Source organism: Ochotona princeps, chromosome 24 (assembly GCF_030435755.1).
Source record: "Ochotona princeps isolate mOchPri1 chromosome 24, mOchPri1.hap1, whole genome shotgun sequence".
Lineage (NCBI taxonomy): Eukaryota > Metazoa > Chordata > Mammalia > Lagomorpha > Ochotonidae > Ochotona > Ochotona princeps.
The window spans coordinates 36,696,144-36,717,938 of record NC_080855.1 but is presented as its reverse complement, the minus strand read 5'-3'; the positions used below and the strand labels follow the sequence as shown (position 1 = coordinate 36,717,938).

At 45.8% G+C, this 21,795-nt stretch overlaps 1 pseudogene; it reads left to right on the top strand.

Annotated features, from left to right (window-relative positions):
• Positions 1-17,865, top strand: part of LOC131483183 (TBC1 domain family member 12-like) — a 37,846-nt pseudogene extending 19,981 nt beyond the window's left edge.
• The last annotated feature ends 3,930 nt before the right edge of the window (positions 17,866-21,795 follow it).

Genomic DNA, 21,795 nt, shown 5'->3' with positions numbered 1-21,795 from the left:
TTTTTTTGCTTTATATATTTTTATTGGACAGTTAGAAATACAGAGAGGAGGAGAGACAGACAGGAAGATCTTCCATCTGATAGTTCACCCAAAAGCAACCGCAATGGCTAGAACTGAGCCAATCCGAAGCCAACAGCCTCTTTCAGGTCTCCCATGCAGGTGCAGAGTCCTAAAGCTTTGGGCCTTCCTCAACTGCTTTTGCAGGCAGGAAGCTGGATGTGAAACAGGCCCAGCAGCACTAGAAACAGTGCCCATATGGGATCCTGGCATTTTCAAGGTGAGGACTTTAACCACTACATTATTGCTTCATGCCAAAGACTGTGCTTTTCCCCCCAATCCTTTGATGATATACCAGTTTCATCCAAAAACGCGAGTTGATACAGCAATGTGAGGAGTGGATGCTGCAATTAGATAAAATCATTATATTAACTATGACACCTGGTCTTTTGTCAATGCTGCATCTGTGGTCCTCAAATACAGCAAAGATCCATCAACTTGCAATTTGCAATTCTTTAGTTAGAACTCTGTACAGGCATTCAGAGACTTGGTAGTACAAATGAAATGGTGGTGTACATTAGGATATTTAAAGTTGGCTACTCACACAGCACTCAGCTCCTCACATGGAGTCATCCTGCGTGCTTCTGGATAATCAAGGTAGTCTTGATTATCTAAATGTTTAGGTTTATTGATTGATTTACAAATAAATTGCTGATTAAATGCTTCAAAAATTAAAAATTCCTTCTGAAAGAAAGAATACATCCACAGAGTGAAATATGCTGTGAAAGGGGTAAGAACGACATGTCTTGCCCAGTTAGCTCCCTTGTGAAACTTTCAACAACCTTTCTGATTACTTGGCATGTACCCTTACAGTAAACGTAGGTATTTGGCTAAGGTGTGTCCCAATACTCTGCTGAGTATATGCTGAGTATAATATCCAATTCCTTCCTTGAGTTTCAATGGGAAACATCTTGTTTTGTTTTTACATCAGTAACACTATCTTCCTATCGTAAGTGAAGTGGTTCCACCCTCACATGGATCTGTTCACAGATTTCAATGGTGGTAGCATCATATTTCTTCTCCACTCCTTTCAAACTAAAACAAAGTCCCCCAAAATTTAAAAAAATGCGTCCACTATTCAGACTTTCTGTATCAGTTTGAAAATGATGAAAGCCACAACACAACTTTATGTTTATGAAAGAAGAAAACAATTATGCAAACTTAGAGAAATTATTTCCCAGGAGGTCTTCTTTTTAAAGATTTATTTTATATTTTTATTGGGAGGTTAGATCTACAGAGAGGAAGAGAGAAAGATTTTCTGATAATTGATTACTTTCCAAGTAGCTGCAATGGCCAGAGTTATGACAATCCAAAGACAGGTGCCCGGATCCTCTTCCTGTCTCCCACATGGGTGCAGGACTCCAAGACTTCAACCCACCCTGAACTCTTTTCCCAGCCCACAAGCAGAGAGAGAAATGGCAAAAAGGCTTGTCAAAATAGGAACACTTGCCCATATGGATTTCTGGCACATGCAAGGTGAAGACTTGAGCTGCTAGACTACTGCACAGGAATTAGGGGTCTTCGTTGCTGTTTTTTTTTTGATTATTTATTATTTTTAATTCATTAATTACATTGTATTATGTGACACAGTTTCATAGGTACTTGGGTTCTCCACACCCCTCCCCAAACCCTCCCACCATGGTGGATTTCTCCACCTTGTTGCAAAACCACAGTTCAAGTTCAGTTGAGATTCCCCCATGGCAAGCATATACCACACATAGAGTCCAGCATCTTATTGTCCAGTCAAGTTCAACGGCTTCTTAGGTATACCCTTTCTAGTCTGAAGGCAGAGCCAGCAGTGTATCGTCCCAGACAATTAAAACCTCTAACATACCATCAACAAAAATTAACATCATTATGGAATTAATTGACATAGTAATGAGTAACCAATATGTAAAAAGTAAATGCGAGTTCCTAGCCACCTTCTGTGACCACCCCATTCACATTTCCATTTTAGTTTATATACTACATATAACATTCATAACATAACATGTTATACATAACATCATATCTTCTTAAATTAAGGCAAACATGTGGTATTTAACCTTTTGGGATTGGATCATTTCCCTTAGCATTATGGTTTCCAGTTTGGCCCATTTGGCCACAAAGAACTGTATTTTGTTTGTTTTAATAGCTGAGTAGTATTCCATAGAGTAGATGAACCATAGCTTTCTTATCCAATCCTCTGTTGATGGGCATTTTGGCTGATTCCATGTTTTTGCAATTATTGATTGTGGTGCTATGAACATAGGAGTGCATGTTGGTTTCTCATAAAACAAGTGTTCTGGATATATTCCTAGGAGTGCTATTGCTGGATCATACGGTATGTTGAATTTGAGTTGTTTGAATATTCTCCATACTGATTTCCATAGAGGCTGTACCAGCCTGCAGCCCCACCAGCAGTGGAATAGGGTTTCCTTTTCCCCGCAACCTCGCCAACAAGTGTTGTTGGTGCTTTTATTGATGTGGGCCAGTCTTACTGGCATTAGGTGGTACCTTATTGATGTTTTAATTTGGATTTCCCTTATTGCCAGGGAACTTGAGCATTTTTTCATATGCTTGTTTGCAATTTGGGTTTGTTCCTTTGTGAAGTGTTTGCCCATTTCCCGTGCCCATTTCTTGAGTGGCTTGTTTGTTTTGACATTTTGGTTGTTTCGTAGATCTTTGTATTTTCTGGAGATTAGACCTCTATCACCTTCGTAGTGCACAAAGATCTTCTCCCATTCTGTGGGTTGCTTTTTACTTTGTTGATTGTTTCTCTAGCTGTACAGAAGCTTCTTAGTTTGATGAGGTCCCAATTGTTTATTTTGGTCTCGATTTCTACTGCTTTTAGATTATTTTTTAGGAAGTGAGGGCCTGCCCCTAAGAGTTGCAGTGTGTTTCCTACATTTTCTTCCAAAAGTTTGAAGGATTCTGGATGTAGGTTTAGATCTTTTATCCATTTAGATCTGATCTTGGTGTATGGTGAGAGATGTGGATCTATCCTTTTTTTCTGCAGGCTATTAACGACTTGTTCCAACAGCATTTATTGAACAGACCTTCCCATTTGCCTGGATTGTTGTTTGTCTTTTTGTCAAAGATTATTTGGCTGTACCTGTTTGGGTTCCCGTCTGGTGTTTCTATTCTGCTCCATTGATCTTCCTCTCTATCTTTGCGCCAGCACCAGGCTGTTTTGATAACCACTGCCCTATAGTATGTCCAGAGGTCTGGAACTGTGATTCCCCCTGCCAACTTCCTGTTCTTCAGAGTGGTTCTAGCTATCCGTGGTTTTTTGTGTTTCCAGATGGACCTTTGGATCATTGTTTCCAGTTTCATGAAGAAAGTTTTTGGCAATTGGTTTGGGATTGCGTTGAATGTATATATTGTTTTGGCAGTATAGACATTTTAATGATATTGATTTTACCTATCCAGGAGCATGGGATGCTACTCCATCTTTTGAGGTCTTGTTCAATTTTTTTTTAAGTAATTTGTACTTTTCTTCAAATAGGTTTCTTACATATTTGGTTAGATTTATTCGCAGATACATCATACTTTTCTCTGTTATTTTGAATGGTATCTTGCTGGTTAGATCTTTTTCCAACTTGGGGCTGTTAGCATACACTATGGCTGTTGATTTTTCTTCATTAATTTTGTACCCTGCCACTCTACCAAACTCTCGTATAAGTTCTAGCAGTCTCTGTATTGAGTCTCTTGGCTGTTCTACATAAAGAATCATGTCATCTGCGTATAGGGAAAGCTTGACTTCTTCATTTCCCATTTGCATTAGCAGGGTGGATGCGGTGTCTGTTGTTATGTTGCCTTTTTCATCTTTGATGCTGTTAATTCTTGCCTTCTCTTGTTTTTTCTTTGTCAGTCGGGCCAGTGGGGTGTCTATCTTGTTTATCTTCTCAAAAAACCAGCTTTTTGATTCATTGATTTTGTGTATCATTTTTTTTATTTCTATCTCATTAATTTCCTCCCTTGTTTTGATGATTTCTTGTTTCTTATTGTGTGTGGGGCTCTTCTGCTGTTGTTTTTCCAATTCCTGGAAGTGTGTGTTTAGTTTCTGTATTTGGCGCCTCTCTTGGGCCTTGACATGAGCTCCAATTGCAATGAGTTTACCCCTTAGCACTGCTTTGGCAGTGTCCCACAAATTTTGGAATGTTGTGTCAGAGTTTTCATTGGTTTCCATAAGTTTTTTGATCTCATCTTTAATTTCTTCCCTGACCCATTTTTTGTTTAATAGCATATTGTTCAACCTCCAAGAGTTTCTGTATTTCCTTGGTTATTTTGAATTGCTGATTTCCAGTTTCATTCCATGGTGGTCTGAGAGGGTACATGGTATGATTCCTAACTTTTTGAAGTAATTAAGATTTGCTTTGTGTCCTATCATGTGGTCGATCCTGGAGAAGGTGCCATGCACTGCTGAAAAAAAATGTATAATCTGTGGCCTTAGGGTAAAAAATTCTATAAATATCTATCATGTCCAGTTGTTCTAATGTTTGTCTGAGCTCTGTTGTTTCTTTGTTGAGTTTTTGTTTTGTTGATCTGTCTATAGTTGTTTGTGGGGTGTTATGATCACCCATTATTATTGTGTGCATATCTATGTCTCCCCTTAAGTCCGTAAGTAATTGCTTCACGTAGCTAGGTGCATTGGAATTTGGTGCATATATGTTCACAATGGTAATTACTTCCTGATGGATCAGTCCCTTCACCAATATATAATGTCCTTCCCTGTCCTTTTTGATGTGTGTCAGATTGAAGTCCACATCATCTGAAATTAAGACAGCTACCCCAGCCTTTTTTTCTCGTCCATCAATGAAATATCTGTTTCCAACCTTTCACTTTCAGTTTCTTAGAATCTCTTCTGGTTAGATGTGTCTCTTGTAGGCAACAGATAGTTGGGTGCTGTTTGATAATCCATTCTGTTAATCTGTGCCTTTTGATTGGTGAGTTCAGGCCATTTGTGTTAAAAGTTAAAATTGAGAGGTTGTGATTTTGCCCTGCCATACTTGTTTTTGTGGGTGTTGATATCTGTGTAATTGCCCTTCCTTGTGTGGACTTTAGTGGGGAGACCTTCCTATTTGCCATCTTTGCTTATGATTCGCCTCCTTTTTTTCTGGAATTAGTGCATTTCTAAGGAGATTTTTTTGTAGAGCTGGTTTTGTGCTGGCATATTCTTCTAATTTCTCTTTGCTATGAAAGTATCTTATTTCGTTCTCAAATACGAATGAGATCTTTGCTGGGTACAATATTCTTGGGTGACAGTTATTCTGATTCAGGATTTGGAAGATCTTTGTCCATTCTCTTCTTGCTTGTAAGGTCTCTTCAGAGAAGTCAGCAGTGATTCTGATTGGTTTTCCCCTGTATGTGATCTTTTTCTGCTTCGTACTTGTCTCAAGAGTCTTTCTTTGTCTTCGTTGGAGTGGAACTTGAGTACCATATGTCTGGGTGAAGATCGCTTTGGGTCATATCTGCTGGGAGTCCTTTCACCGTCCTGGATTTGGGCTGGGTTCATGTTCCAAGTGTTTTGGAAGTTTTCCTGTATAATTTCGTCAAGCACCATTTGCATTCCTGACTCTTTTTCCGCTCCTTCAGGAAGGCCAATAATCCTAATATTCAATTTTATGAGGTTGTCTTTCATTTCTTGTATGGTCTTATTGGCTTTGTTCAGACTTGTCTCCAGCTGTTTAATGAGCTGTGTATGTTCGTTTTGTGTGTCTTCCGTTTCAGAGATCCTCTCTTCTGCTGTATTTATTCTGTTGGTTAGGCTCTCAATTTTGTGCTCTAAGTCAAGGATTTGACTTTTCATTTGTTGTATTTCTGAGGTTATGTGGTTCTTGAATTCCTTGAAGTCCTCCCAGTTCTTCTCATTGTCTCTGACAGATTTTAACATTATTTTTTTGAATTCCTTGTCTGGTAGATCTTCCATGTCTTCATCTCGCATCTCCGAAATAGACATTGGCTTTTGATCCTTTATTGGTGAGATGTTGGCTCTCTCATCTGGATCATTACCTTTTCTGGTATTTCTTCCCATTGTGTTAGTGTTTCCTTTTTGAGAGACCTAGGCACCAGCGTGTTAAGGGGTCTCCAAGCACTATCCCGTAGAGATCGGAGTCTGCAGGCATGGAGGAGCAGGGTGTGGGAATTTTCAAGGCACTTTTGGTGCGTCTCCAGAACACTGGACCTCAGGGCGCCACTTCCAGGGCCCGGTGGATTCAAAGCGCACTCTCAGTTCATCCCCTACAGGTATGCTAGCACAGGGCTTGGGGGAGTGAAGGCACTCTCTGTGCACGCACCCTGTGTGCGGGACCACAGGGCTTGGAGGATTCTAGGTGCTTTCTCGGTGTGTCCCCAGTGCCAGGGACTGCAGGGCGTGGAGGTTCCAGGTGCTCTCTAGGAACTTCTCCTGCACGCAGGTTCGCAGTGCCCTTCTGGTGCGTCTCCCAAACATTGGACTATAGGTTGTTGGGTGTTCCAGGTGCTCTCTGGAAGCACCTCCTGCTCAGGCCCGCCCACCCCAGCACTTGCAGGGGACCGACCACCCCAGCGCTTGCATGGGACCACACAGCCCAGAGGCGTGCTCGGGTTTCTCTGGGATAGCACCGCCCAGCTGAGAGCCAGACCGCAAAGGCACGGGGGAGTATTCAGTGTGCCTTTTGCCTTTCTCCTCAGTGCACAGGACCGCTTTGCGTCACCTCCCAGACACAGTTTTGGCAGTTTCAAGGCACTCGCCCTGTGTCCCCAGACGCTGGAATCTCAGGGGGGGGGGGAAGGGACGGGGAGATGAGCACCAAGGGTGTTCAGACTCTGTGCATGCCCCTGAGGGGCCAACTCCCAGAGCCTCGACCCACCACTGTCCCCACCCAACTCACTCAAACTTCAGGTTCTTGCAGTCTGCCTCTTCCTCTGGTGGGAACCCTTGCCGCGGGTGCGTCTCCTGGTGACTGCGTCCAGTGCAGGTCCTGGCGTGTCCCAATGGGACCTGGAGACTGCAACGGGTGCAGGTCCTGGAGGGACTTGGCGTCTAGGGTGGGCAGGTGCCAGCGGGTCCTGATGTCTGCGGGTCCTGATCACTGCTGGTCCTCACTGCCACAGCGTCTGTGGGTCCTGAGGTCTGCGGGTTGACTGCGGCTCTCAGCAGTTGTACTCAATGGTGACTCAGCAGGTCAGGAGCAGAAAGCCATCTTCCCTGCCCTTTGTTTTGTTTTGTTTTGTTTTTCCCTGGTTGCTCTTCCCAGTTGTGTGGATTTTTTTTGGCTCCACACTGCCCAGGGAACTTCACGTTATACTCCCTGTAGCTCTATGCTGCTGAATTATGCTTTTGTCGCTTTCTAGCCCTCTCTCTCTGTGAGCTCCCTCACAGCCTTCCCCCTATGTCGGCCGTCTTGCGAGTCTCTCTAGCGGTCTTTGTTTTAATGTTAGTTGAAGTGTTCTACCATATTTTTTAATTAATGATCTCTTTCTTTATTGTACTTTTCATAAAAGAATACATCCATAGCACTTCTATTCACTAGCCAAATGATCTTAGATAAAACTTACTTCCCCAGGTTTCCTTGGCGATTTGGCTAAATGAAGACAGAATAATCAAAGAATTGTTTTAAAGTATGCAGTGCCTTTCTGGGCTGGTGCCCCAAATGTGCTCCCTCATTGTGAGTTGTATGGCTGCGAACATCAGAAGACATGATGGTTTTCCATGGGGTAAAGCTTGCTTCAACTTTAGGAGCCAGGAAATACTTACAGGAGTGACAGATGCCTCCAAGATGAAGCATGATTCAAACTTTCCTGTTAGAGGCCCTACATAAATTAGTTCATGATAAAAGTGTGCAGAAAAACATAATGCTTCTTCCAAGGATGACATGACACACGAGGTGCTTCAGAAACTTTAATACTCTTTCATTTTAATGCATGTATATATCTTATTTGTTGGCTATATGAATAATAATAAAAATGGAAATGAAGCCTAACGTAAACAAAATTTTCCATGTTGTTATCAAAGTTTGGGATGGACAGATAAAATTAGCTATTTGTGATTAAGGAAGAATTTTAACTGTTCGAAAAACAGAAATGGCTAGGAGGACCATTTTCAATCTTGGAGCTCTTCAAGAATTTCCACAAAACACAGGAGAATACAAGGAGGATAACAAAACCAAAAGTCAAAATCATGAAAAACCAGATGCGGCCACTAGGAACAAAGCACAGAAAAGGGCCAGGGAACAAAGCAGGAGGGCAACTGAGTTGGAAGCACTCAGCAGACAGCCAGGTTCAGGGGTCTGGCAGGTAAGAGGCCACATCCACTGCACAGTGAAGCTCCTGTCTAGACTCCTGCCGCTGCACCTGGTTCCAAACCCTGCAACCTGGGAGAAACAGAAGGCTGTTTTAGCTGAGGCTAAAATTTGAATAGTGAAAGTGCTTGCTCCTGGCTGACACAATCCCAGATGCTGGGAGCATTTTTGGAAGCAAAATAGTGAGTGAGATGTTCCCTACTTCCCTCCTTTCAAATAAATCAGAAACATTATGCCACTTCTTGGATGTATATAAAGCATTAACCCTACTTCTTAGATGAATATAAGACTCTTTCTTCAAAAGAACAGGAGCAAATAAAAACCAGTGCAAACTTTAGAAGATGTGGGCCAGCTCTCGCCCAACGGGATACCCCACAAGTGGCAGGGGTGTATCTGGAAACATTGTGGCAGAATCCAGGATTCGAAAAGAAGAGTTGTTCCCTGATTGAGACTATGACACCTGCTTTGGCGGCAGCCAATTGGACCCCAGGATGGCTGTTGGGGAAGTGATTCCTAATTTGTCCCCGTGCCGTTGCTGGGGCCTGACTGCCAGGAGGAAAAGATGTTATGGGTCCAAAGTTGCTTTGGAGGAGGCTTCAACAGCTGTGGCGCCTCCCAGGAGGCTAAGAAAGAGGAGGTGCAGATGCTGCCTCTGCATCTCCTTTAGCGTTCCCTAGCAGCACCTGGTGCACAGCTGGAGCCAGGGGCTCTGCTACAGTCCGGTGCCATCGGACCAGGACTGCTGCAGTCCTACATTGAACCAGGATCAGGATCCAGATCAAGCATCCAGGCTCAGAGAGGCATGACCAACAGGGACACGGGATATCTGCCAGGCCAGGACTGTTGTGACCTGGAGCAAGCCCAGAGCCGTGCTGCTGTAGCCCCTATGATCACCTCCACCTGGAGAGCCCTGGTGACCAGATCGCGGACAGCACGGGCAGCCTGTCTGACTTGGCCATGCTGCTTGCAAGACACACTGCGGAGCTGCTGTGCAGACACTCCAGGACAACCTGTCCAGTGGCAGCAGCAGCAGCAGCAGCAGCAGCAGCAGGGACAACTTGGTGTTGTGGGCTGAGGAGCTGATTTACATTCCTTTAGCTGAGCACTCAGGAATCGGGCCTATGGCAGTAGCATCTGGCCTTTGCAGACTCATTGGCATCCTATTGTCCTGTTAATGGGCTTGAGGGGAAGAGGCTATAATATGGTAATAAAGAGGCTTAGGAGCAGACAGTTCCCACCACTTCTAACACCATCATGGTCTTCGTGTGTCCGTGCTTTTCGCTCGGACATTTGCCGTGCCTACTAGACCGGCTCAGCTAGCTGTGACAAATGGCGCCGTAACATGGGGCACAGCGCAAACGACGTCTGAGGGTCCGCTGGAACTACCAAGATAAGGAATTAAGGAATTAGGAATTAAGGAATTCTAAATCAAGAATTTGGAATTTGGGAATTTTGCAGGGGCATAACTGATTTAATCCCCAGACCTTCTCCCTGTGCTAGGGCATAAGGGACTATCTGAGGGACCCCTGGAACTCTGGAGGGACAAATTAATCTCATCCCCAGACCTTCGCCCTGTTCAGGGGCACGAGGGACACTCTGAGGGACCCCAGAAATCCAGAGGCAGGTTTAGGATTTAACTCTAGGGGGCATAATTAATTTCATCCCCAGACCTTCTCCCCATCTTGGGGCACGAGGGACAATCTGAGGGACCCCGGAAATCTAGAGGCAGGTTTTAAAAATTTTGCAGGGGCATAAGTAAAATTTATCATGGGGCAAGAACTCTCTAAAATGCAGGTAATTAAGGGAATCCAAGATCTGCTCTAGTCACTAGGCACCGACACTACGCTTAAGGCCTCGCAGAGTTTTTTTGAAACTGTCTGCGACGTATTCCCATGGTTTGCTTTCACTGTAGTCCTCCTTTTTCTCTGGCGCTTGCTAAATATTGCTTGGTCATCCCGTCGAGCAGTGGTGGAAGCCTGCTGTAAGAAATTGTCCGTTAAAAGTAGGAGACAGCTACAAAACAGGGTAAATAAGAGAAAGAGCCCCAGACAAGACAAGGTCTGGAGAAAGTGCGCGAAAAAGATTCACGGTCCTCTTCTGAGGAGGCTGAGGAGGAAAAGGATGGAAGTGAGTTTGCTGAGGATCTTCCACCTGTAGAGTTTGTGCCAAACAAAAGTCCCTCTTGGACCGGCACAGAGCTCTCTGTGCCGCCTGAGCCATTGGCGCCATCATGTCTGAGCACAGTTGTAAAAGGTTTAAATGAGCAACTTCAGCACCTCTCCCTTCAGTTGAGGCAGGAACAGAGTGGATGTACTGTTGGGGCTTGTACTGGACCCCCGCTTTCAACTTCTCTTTCAGCTGTGGAACGTGCGGTAAAGCAAGCACAGGAGCAGGGAGACACTGAGGCAGCTACCCTTGCTAAGCGCTTTACCTTTCCAGTAGTTGAGGTAGAGAATCAGCAGGGGCAGAGAATTAGACAGCATCTGGCACTGTCCTTTAAGGACATAAAGAGTCTGAGGGATGCTGTTGCCACATATGGCCCATCGACCCCCTTTACCATTTCCATGATTGAAGCCTTGGCACCTAACAGTTTGACTCTGGCTGATTGAAAACAGCTCTGTAAATCAACTCTGGATGGGGGCGATTTTCTAATATGGAAATCTGAGTTTTTTGAGCTTTGCCTTGACACAGCATGGCAAAACACCTAGGCAGGCTTTCCTGAGAGAAATCATGATATGTTGACAGGAGAGGGGAATTTTGCTAATGTACAGGATCAGATTAATTATGACCCAGGGGTTTATGTACAGACCGCTGCTGCTGCAGTGAGGGCCTGGAAGTCTTTATCACCTAAGGGCTCACTACATTTACATCTCTCTAAAATTGTCCAAGGCCAGGATGAGCTTTACCAGGCATTTGTAGATCGCCTACTGGTAACTGCAGATAGGGTATTTGGTGATGCAGATCAAGCCATGCCTTTTGTAAAGCAACTAGCATAAGAAAATGCCAACAAATGGTGCCAGGAAGCAATTAGACCTTGGAAGCATAAGCCCCTTAACACGTATCTTAAACTTTGTAAAGACATCGGGAAAGGACAGATAATGGGTGCAGTCATTGCAGAGGCATTGCATGATGGCACAACCGTGGGCTCGGGAGCTCGCCCAAAACAAGGATGTTTTAAATGTGGCCGGCTGGGGCATATCCGCCGGAACTGTCCACTCCAAGATTGTGCGCAGGCTGTTAATATGGACAGGCAGTCCCCAGGAGTTTGCCCTCGATTCCAACATGGGAAACATTGGGCAAATGAATGCAGGTCCAAGATAGACATCTCCAGGCAGCCATCTGTGCCGGGAAACGGGAGCAGAAGCCAGCCCTGGTCCCCGCAAGCACCAATCTATGGTGCAGCAATTCAGTTTATTCCTCAGGGACAAAGGCCATTCATGGCCTTACCCGAGGGAGCCCAGGCAGTGGAGGATGGACAACCATACCACCTCCTACATAGTATTGACACCCCAAATGGGGGTACAGGCTATTCCTACAAGAATTTATGGGCCACTACCCCCTGACACTGTAGGGTTTCTGCTGCGATGTAGCAGCACGGCCTTGAAAGGAGTTCATATTACCCCAGAAGTGATTAATGCAGACTATACAGGGGAAATTAAAGTTCTAGCCAGTGTTCATGCTGGAGTTCCAGTTTTACCCCAGGGGGCACAAATAACACAGTTAGTGCTGCTCCCCACAGTGAAGTCAGATAATGCTTGCAGGGCTGGACAGAAGAAAGCAGGGTTTGGTTCCAGTGGTGAAGCCTCTGTTTATTGAGTCGCTGATATGGCAGGCCGCCCTACTTTGGAGTTGAGTATAGAAGGAAAGAAATTTACTGGGCTTCTAGACACTGGTGCCGACACCACTCTTATTTCACAGAAATATTGGCCCCCAGGTTGGCCTGTTACACCCACCATGACCACTTTGCAAGGATTTTGGATTACCCAAAACCCCCTAACTAGCTCCAGGCCTCTAGCCTGGAGGGATAAGGAAGGAAATGGTGGTCATGTTACCCCCCCCTATGTAGTACCAGGTCTGCCAGTTAATCTGTGTGGGAGAGATGTTTTGCAACAAATGGGGGCAGTATTAGTATCTGGTCAGGAATTAGCTATGCAGCAGATGGAGAGGTATGGCTACATTCCTGGAAAAGGTATAGGAAGAAAGCTGCAAGGAATTACTCAACCAATCTCTGTGGAGCATAAGAAGGATAAGAAAGGACTAGGGCATTTTCCCTAGGGGCCATTGTGATGGCGGCTGAGGTTACTCCACAGAAGATTACATGGAAAAGTTCTCAACCCATTTGGATTGACCAATGGCCTCTTTCTACAGAAAAAATAGCCACCGTTAAGGAAATAGTTCAAGAACAGCTAGCTAGCTGGACATATTGTCCCTTCCACTTCACCTTGGAATACACCTATTTTCATGATTAAAAAGAAATCAGGGAAGTGGAGACTTTTACAGGATCTCAGAGCAGTGAATACTACCATGGAGATAATGGGATCACAGCAGCCAGGATTACCGCTGCCTTCTGCCATTCCAAAAGACTTTAATATTGTTGTGATCGATTTAAAGGATTGTTTTTTTCCATTCCCCTTCATCCAGAAGATTCGCCTCGTTTTGCTTTCAGTGTGCCTTCTGTTAATTTGCAGGAACCATTTGAACGGTACCAATGGAAATTTTTACCCCAAGGAATGGCTAATAGTCCTACTATGTGTCAGATTTATGTTGCTGCTGCCTTAAAACCGGTGCACGCCAGCTTTCCCTCTGTTATGGTTGTTCATTATATGGATGATATTTTGCTGGTAGCTCTATCTACTCATGTGTTGCAATCCTGTTTATGTAAGTTACAGCAAGAGTTAGAAAAAGCAGGATTAGCTATAGCCCCAGAAAAAATACAACTTGTTTCTCCATTTAATTATTTGGGATTTCAACTTTTTCAGAATTGTGTTAAACCCAAAAAAATTGCCATAGCCACAGAAAAGTTGCGAACTCTTAATGATTTTCAGAAATTGTTAGGGGATATAAATTGGATGAGACCCAGTTTGAAACTTACTAATGCAGATTTGAAACCTTTGTTTGATATCTTAAAAAGTGACTCCTCTCCGACATCCCCTAGGGTGCTGACTATGGAGGGATGTCACGCCCTTCACAAGGTTGAGATAGCTATTGAGCAATCCCATTTGACTAGGATTGATTACAGTACCCCACTTTTATTTATTGTTATAGCATCCTCATATATACCTACGGGAGTATTTCATCAGCAGGGTCCTATTTTGTGGGAACATTTGCATGTCTCTCCTGCTAAGACAATTGTGCCTTGCTATTTGGCCATAGCAGAGTTGATACAGAAGGCCACTAAGAGCAGCCTAAGACATTTTGGAAAGGTCCTCGATACCATTATCGTTCCATACACTCAGAAGCAGCTTTCGTGGTTGCAGAATATGGAAGAGACCTGGTCTATACTTTTGAGCACTTTAAATGTTAACTTTGACAACCACTATTCCAGGGACCCCATTGTACAGTTTTTTATTTTGCATCCTTTTGTTTTTCCACTTGTAACCTCTCTTCAACCATTGCCAGAAGCTTTAACTGTTTTCACTGATGGGTCGTCAAATGGCCAGGCAGCTTTTGTAGTAGATGGCCAGGTTACCACCATCCCCACGTCTTTTGTCTCTGCATAGGTTGTAGAATTGGTGGCCGTTCTTGCCGTCTTTCAAACATTTTCCATGCAGCCCTTTAATTTGTATTCTGACAGTGGATATGTTGCCCATTCCCTTCCTGTGCTGGAGATGTGGGCCAAATTTCTTCCCACTCTACAGCAGCATCTCTATTTGCTAAAATTCAGGCCTGTATTTGGACCCACAAAGATAAATTCTTTGTGACTCATACTTGAGCCCATACAGGTTTACCTGGGCCCTTGACTTCAGGAAATGCGGCTGCAGATTCAGCCACCAAATTGGTGGCCTCAGCTCTTGAAGAAGCTCTAAAGGCACATGCTAGATTTCACTTGAATTCTAACACGCTTCGTTTGCACTTTAGTCTAAGGAACAAGCCAGAACCATCGTGAAGCAATGCTCAGTGTGCCCTTAGTTTTTGCCTGTTCCTCATTATGGTGTTAATCCCCGAAGACTGTTGCCCAATCATGTCTGGCAGATGGATGTGACACACATCCCAGAGTTTGGGATACTGAAGTATGTGCATGTCACTATCGATACTTGTTCTGGATTTATTTTAGCTACTCCTCAAACAGGAGAACAAGTCAGACATACTCTAGCCCATTGCTATGCATGTTTTTCCTTCTTGGAAACTCCTAAATTTATCAAAACTGATAATGGTCCTTGCTATACTAGCAGCAAGTTTCGTGATTTTGCTGCCTCCCACCACATACAACTAATTACAGGTATTCCTTATAATCCTCAAGGACAAGGTATTGTGGAACGTGCCAACCGTACTATTAAGGATTACCTTATTAAAACCAAAAAGGGGGAATATAGCACTCCCCAAGATCATTTGAATCTTGCATTGTTTATTTTAAATTTTCTAACATTGCATGCTGAAGGACGGTCTGCTGCAGATCATCATTGGAATCCATCTCAGAAGCAGAAGGGTTATGTTATGTGGAAGGACCTCTTGACTGGTAAGTGGCAAGGCACATATCCCGTCCTCATTTGGGGGCAAGGATCAGTTTGTGTTTTCCCAGAAAATGAAAATGGTCGGAGGTGGATTCCTGAGAGGCTTGTCCGGCAAGCTTCTGATGCTGAGTCTTGTGAGACCTCGGATCCTGGCCAAGATTATGGCATTTGAATCAGAAGATCAACGGGACAAGCAAGTATATTAGGCCTTTATATATTAAATAAGTATATCAGTATTTTGTCGCTGTTCTGCAGCGTGTTCCCTGACTGATGGCAAAGCCGGAAGTTTATCGGTGGCTTTGGACTTTTTTCTCTGAGGGCCATGTGGGATGGGGGAGGAAGTATTGAGCCTTCCTAATACCCATCCGTGCTTTGATTTGGAACTCCTTTTGTTTCGTTTATATTTTCCCCACCTTGTCTTGGATTCACCAGAGCATGTCTCTCCCAGGACAAATGCTTATCTTATTAGGTACTTACTTCCCCAACAGACTAGGGTGACATTTACATTTCTATTCCCCACCTGAAGCCTCAGCCCATTTCTGTCTCCAGCCATTACTAGGGGGAGGGCTTCAGACTGGTCTCTTTATCATTTGAAAGGGACCAAGTAAGTTGGCCAGTGACACCTTTCTGGCCTTTTGTCCCAAGGCCAGGTACCTTGGATACCAGGAATTTTCTTTGTTTTTGGAGAAACAGCTTTGAGAGGAAACTTTAAAAAATGCTTTTCCCACCATGAATACAGGTTTTTCTCTCTTGTTTTTCCTCCCGCCATTATGGCAGAGGATCTTGAGGACTCGCTCTTGTGAGTGAACCTTAGCTCATTGAATTTGAAGCTTCTGTTTGTTTGTTTGTGTTATCCCTATGATTCTCTCTTAAGTACAGGAGATGTCTCTGAAAGGAAGTTCCAGTGCACCCTGACAGCATGCTGGAATGGCAATTGCGATTCTGCTGTTTTCCTGCAGCTGACCTGAATCCTGCCTGTGCCTGTTGGAACTGACGGAGAGGCCTATGTTGGCCTGATAAGAATAAAAGACACGTTGGCATAACGGCGACCATCATAGCCAGTACATCAACAGCCGCCACCACCAGCTACCGTGGTGACTGTGAACAAGGTCACAGAACAGACTGCCAAAGTTATGGAACAACAGGACTTTACTGATGAACATGAGCGGGTGGGCATGCTTAAGCTGTGACTGCGGGGTGATTTGTTGGAAAAAAAATAGCAGATGCTGTTAGATTTGGTCTAGGCCTCCTGTACTCCATTGTATGCCTTTCTGTTGTATTGTATGCATTTCTGTTTTATCATCTGTGCAAGTGCTAAATGTTTTGCCAAGCCTGGGAACTGCTGTCTGCTCATTTCTACTGAGCTAAGTTACTCCTAAGATCATGGCCTCTTGTCTCCCATTGTGCCTTTTATGTATGATTCACCTGTGAAGTGCTTTGTTTTCCCAAGCCCAGGAATTGCTGTTTGCTCATTGCTACTGAGCTGATATTCACTCCTAGCCATGGAACAGGGTTGCCAGCCTCTCCAAGTATGGTTTGAGCAGCTGCAGCAGACAAAGCGTTGAATGGCAGCCAGTGACGGGTAAGATGGACCGGGAATGGACCCACCTAAGACAGGGCCTCCGTCATGCTATGGAGATTCCTGATGACGGGTAAGGCTGATAACCTGAGAGTCCACAACCTAAGACAGGTGCATTCAAGTCTGCTTTAATACAGAAGGGGGAATATGTTGTGGGCTGAGGAACTGATTTACATTCCTTTAGCTGAGCACTCAGGAATCGGGCCTATGGCAGTAGCATCTGGCCTTTGCAGACTCATTGGCGTCCTATTGTCTTGTTAATGGGCTTGGGGAGAAGAGGCTATAATATGGTAATAAAGAGGCTTAGGAGCAGACAGCTCCCACCACTTCTAACACCATCATGGTCTTCGTGTGTCCCTGCTTTTCGCTCGGACATTTGCCGTGCCTACTAGGCCGGCTCAGCTAGCTGTGACAACTTGGGGCAGCCGAGATTCAGTGATTGGCATCTTACGGAGGGCGTGCCCCCAGCCACCTCAGCAGAGAAGGCTAGTGGGGGTTTGGGCACTGAGTGCGCCTTGGCTGGTCTGACGTTTGCTCGAATACCCAGGACACTTAGGAGGTGAGCAGCTGCCAGAGCGCCCTTGACCATCTGCCTCCTGCAGCTCGCCATCTCAGAGCAGAAATTGGCGGGTAAGGCCAACCTGACACAAAGCAACAGGAGCTTCTCTGATTTCTGCTTCTCTGATTTCATCACCAGAAACCTTTCCCCAAAAAGGAATAAGGAACTCTAATCAGTTAGCTATTGTGCTTCTGGTTGATAATTATTTGGTTACATCCTTCCCAGAGAAAATCTTCAGGAAACTTCCAAAATCACTCAGCACAAATAGGAAGCAAGGACAGACAGGACCTGTAAAGAAGTCCCTAAGAATTTTGCTTGTGAACGCTTTCTAACCTATCCTGATTCCAGCCAAATCTGTGGGAGAAGTTTTAGGTCACCGTCAAGAATGAGAGGAGATGGTGGCTGAGGCTAAAAACACAAGTGCATAAAAGAAAATGACTCATTAAAGAGCGATTTAAACAGGAGGATAATTATGCAAATGCAATGGTGATTTTGATGAGTGAAACGTGCCCAGTTGTGAAGTAACCCATTCACACCAGAGCGCCATAATTGTTATGTCAGAAGTTGCCCCCCTTGTGGTTGTGGGAAAATATGGAGTCTAGCTGTAAAAATGAACTAAATATCAGTCATGAACTCAATGAAACCTTCATTTCAAGAGCAAAAGAAGGGTGGAGGGGCTGGCGCGATGGATCAGTAACTAACTCCTTGCCTAGCAAGCGCTGGGATCAGGTATGAGCGCCAGTTCTGGTCCCGAGAGCTCCACTTCCCATCCAGCTCCCTGCTTGTGGCCTGGGAAAGCAGTAGAGGATGGACCAAAACCTTAGGATACTGCACCTGCATATAAGACCCAGAAGAAGCTTCTAGCTCCCGGCTTTGAATCAATTCAACTCTAGCCATTGTGGCCAATTTATGAGTGAAACAGTGCATGGAAGATCTTTTTGTTTCTGCTTCTCTCTGTCTACTTGCCTTTACAATAAAAATAAATGAATCTTTAAAAATAAGAAAGAATAAGTTTCAGTGAAATATGTTCTGAGAATGGGATACAGAAGGTGTGTTTATTGCTGATGGAGAGGCCAGTCTGGAATTAGATAGGTTGTATCCAGTACATTTCCATGTCTACATCTTTCAGAAGGGTGGTCCGAATCATGACATTTTACATGGTATCTTACGGGCATTGACATTACAGAGCTGATGTTGGCTATGTCCAAGGGCTGTCCTTCATCGCAGCAGCACTCATTTTCACTTAGGAAGAAACAGATGTCTTCATTGCATTTACAAATCTTCCTAATTAGGAAATTTGGGGAAAGATGGCTGACTGCAGAGAGCTGGTGTAGGGTGGAGTAGGGAAAGAGGGGAACCGATCCAGCAGAGAAACAGGCCAGGAAACACAAAATTGTAGGAGAAGAGTGGGAAGGTCACTGGAGCTCACTAAAGCAAGAAGATCTACACAGAGTGAAAGAACAGCCACAAAAAGTGGGAAAGAAAATACAGCACGCTGTGAGAAACTTGATGAGTCACGATCCCAGGCAGGGGGAAGGCAGCAGAGTCTCAACCGTCCCAGGGAAAACAGAGGCGGCTGGAAGGATAGGCGCCCACACCAACAGGGGCACCAGTCCACTGGAGGGCAGGAGCCCCGAGAGGAGGCTACTGGACTGATCATAGGGGGCATCATCCCCTGCAGAAGTGGAGGACAAGCAGGGGAGATTTCGCAGAAGCAGGCCTCCCAACTGCTCAGCAGCTTTGAGAGAGTGCAGAGGGAACTGGAGCAGCGCTGTGGGACCGGGACTCAGAAACCCCCATATCAGCTCCGAACAGTGGACTGGCTGCTAGAGAATCCAGTGGATCCTATTGCTGGGCTCAACCTGAGCTCCAGAGGCTGGGCAACACTCGGCAGAACCTCATGACCTGAGCAGAAGAGCAAAATAGTAGGGGCACGGCTGCGTGCCCCTCACAGCTCTGTGCCTCTCAGGGCTCCGCTTCCACCTTTGAGAAAGTGCAACTGAGAAAGTAGCTTCCTATAGGGGCCAGGGCTGTGAATTCAAAGCAGAGAACAGCCACTGCCTCAGGCAGAATCCCCTGCTGGGCTCAGCTGGAGACGCCAAACCAGAGCGAGCTCAGTGGATTCAGCCAGACAGATTCTCCCAGCAGGAGCCTGCTCAGAAAAACCTGCCTGCCTGGTGGCAGGAGGCAGTGTTGTGCCTTTCAGCAGAGCAGCACTTCTGAGTGGGAATTCCAGAGAGCAGAGTTCAGCGCTGAGGCCCGGAGAAATTTCCAACCCAGCCCGGGGTTGGGGATTTCAAGCTTTGAGCAGCAGAGGCCTCTGCTGTGCTAAACTCAAGCCCTGAAGGAAAGTCTCAGCTCAGCACTGAGGCAGAAACCCCCGCTGTGCTAGGCTTGTGACCCAGAGCCGAGGTGCGGCTTGGCTCAGCAGAGTGAATCTCAGTGGGGCAACCCCTTTGAGTGGGACCTGCAGGGGGAGGGGCCTGGCACTAGGGCTGGCCCACAAAGCTTCCTGACCCAGCTTGGGGCTGTGATCTACAGACCCGGAACAGCAAGTAGCTGGTGAATCAGGCAGCACGCCCTGCTGGGCTGAGCCAGTGACCCCAAACCATAGCCGGCTCAGTGGAATCGACCAGACAGGTTCTCTCAGTGGGAGCCTGCTCAGAAAAGCCTGCCTGCTTGGTGGCGGTAGGCAGTGTTGCGCCTTTCAGCGGAGTAACAAATATGAGTGGGAATTCTAGAGAGCAGAGTTCAATGCTGTGGCCCGCAGAAATTTCCAACCCAGCCCGGGGTTGGGGATTTCAAGCTTCGAGCAGCAGAGGCCCTTGCGGTGGTAACCTCAAGCCCTGAAGGAGTGTATTGGCTCGGCACTGAGGCGGAAATCCCTGCTGTGCCAGGCTTGTGACCCAGAGCCGTGGTGCAGCTCGGCAGAGTGGATCTCACTGGGGCAACCCCATTGAGTGGGAGCTGCAGGGGGAGGGGCCTGGCACTAGGGCTGGCCCACAAAGCCTCCTGACACAGCTCAGGGCTGTAGATTACAAACTCTGAGCAGCAAGCAGCTGGTGACTCAGGCAGCACCCCCTACTCTACTCAGCTGGAGCCTCAGAGGTGGTGGTGCCACCCAAGCGATCTGCTAAATCAAGAAGAAGCACAGGCAAGCAGGGCCACCGCAGTGCGCTTCCCAACAAGGCTAAACATTTGTGAGGGTTAGGCTGGGTGTAGAACCGCAAGCTATACAACTACCCAGAGCAAAGACAAGAAGCCCAAGGTTACAAATTCTATCATCTACACTCCACCCCTATTGGCACATATAGGACAACTCCTAATCAACTAGCTGCAACGGAGCCAGGTGGCAGAAATATAAACCCAGGCGCAAACGAAGCAACCCAAAAACAACCCCACCATCACCTGCTGTCCCCAATAGAGTAAGAAATATAACGCTTATGCCAGCACCCCTACAGCAGCAGGTAGATCACACTTCCTACAGATTACAGCACTGAGGGCAACGGCTGTGGACAAACAAGTCAGACGCTAAACTCCCAAAACAACAAGAAGCAAAAACACAATGAGGAGAAGTATCAGAAAAAGTATTGACCCAGAAGAAAGATCAAGCACTCATTCCCAATACAACCAAAAACTAATTCCAATATCTGAGATACAAGATGAAGACATAGAGGAAATACCAGATAAAGACTTTAAGAAACTAGTGATGAAATTCATCAGAGACAGCGAGAAGCGCTGGGAAGAGTCCAAGGTATTCGAAAACCATGTCACTGCAGAAATAAATCAAGTCACAAAGGGAATCCTCGATCTAGAACACAAAATTGAAAGCCTAACCAACAGAATGAACACAGCAGAGGACAGAATATCAGAATTGGAAGACAATCAGAATGAAAAGCAGCAGCTCATCAAACAGTTGGAGACAAATCTAGAGAAAGCCAATAGGTCCATACAGGAAATGAAAGACAAGCTCAAAAAATCAAATATTAGAATAATAGGCCTACCTGAAGGAGTGGAAAAGGAGACAGGCTTGCAACGGGTGCTCAATGAGATAATACAGGAGAACTTCCAGAATACTGGAAATATAAATCCAGCACAAATCCAGGAAAGACAAAGAACCCCGAGTAGATTCGATCCAAACAGATTGTCACCCAGACATTTGGTCCTCAAGCTACCTTCAAGTGAACATAAGGACACTATTCTAAGACAAGTAAGAAGAAAGGATAAGGGGCCTCGCCTCAAGCCTGGGAACACACAGTAGCTACCACGTACACGTGGGGAGCTGCTCCCAGATTTGCCGGAACCTCGATGGCTACCCCTTTTCTGGGTGAGTCCCGGGGGTCTGTGTAGCGGGTCTGGGCCTCCCCTACTGCTCGCCATGTGGCTTGAGCTGGGGGGAGGAGCCAGGAAGGGTGGGACTGGGGCCCAAGGACTTGAACTTCCGGCAGGCAGCTACCTTGCTGCCTGCCGGGGGGCCTTGGGATGGCCTCGCCTCAAGCCTGGGAACACACAGTAGCTACCACGTACACGTGGGGAGCTGCTCCCAGATTTGCCGGAACCTCGATGGCTACCCCTTTTCTGGGTGAGTCCCGGGGGTCTGTGTAGCGGGTCTGGGCCTCCCCTACTGCTCGCCATGTGGCTTGAGCTGGGGGGAGGAGCCAGGAA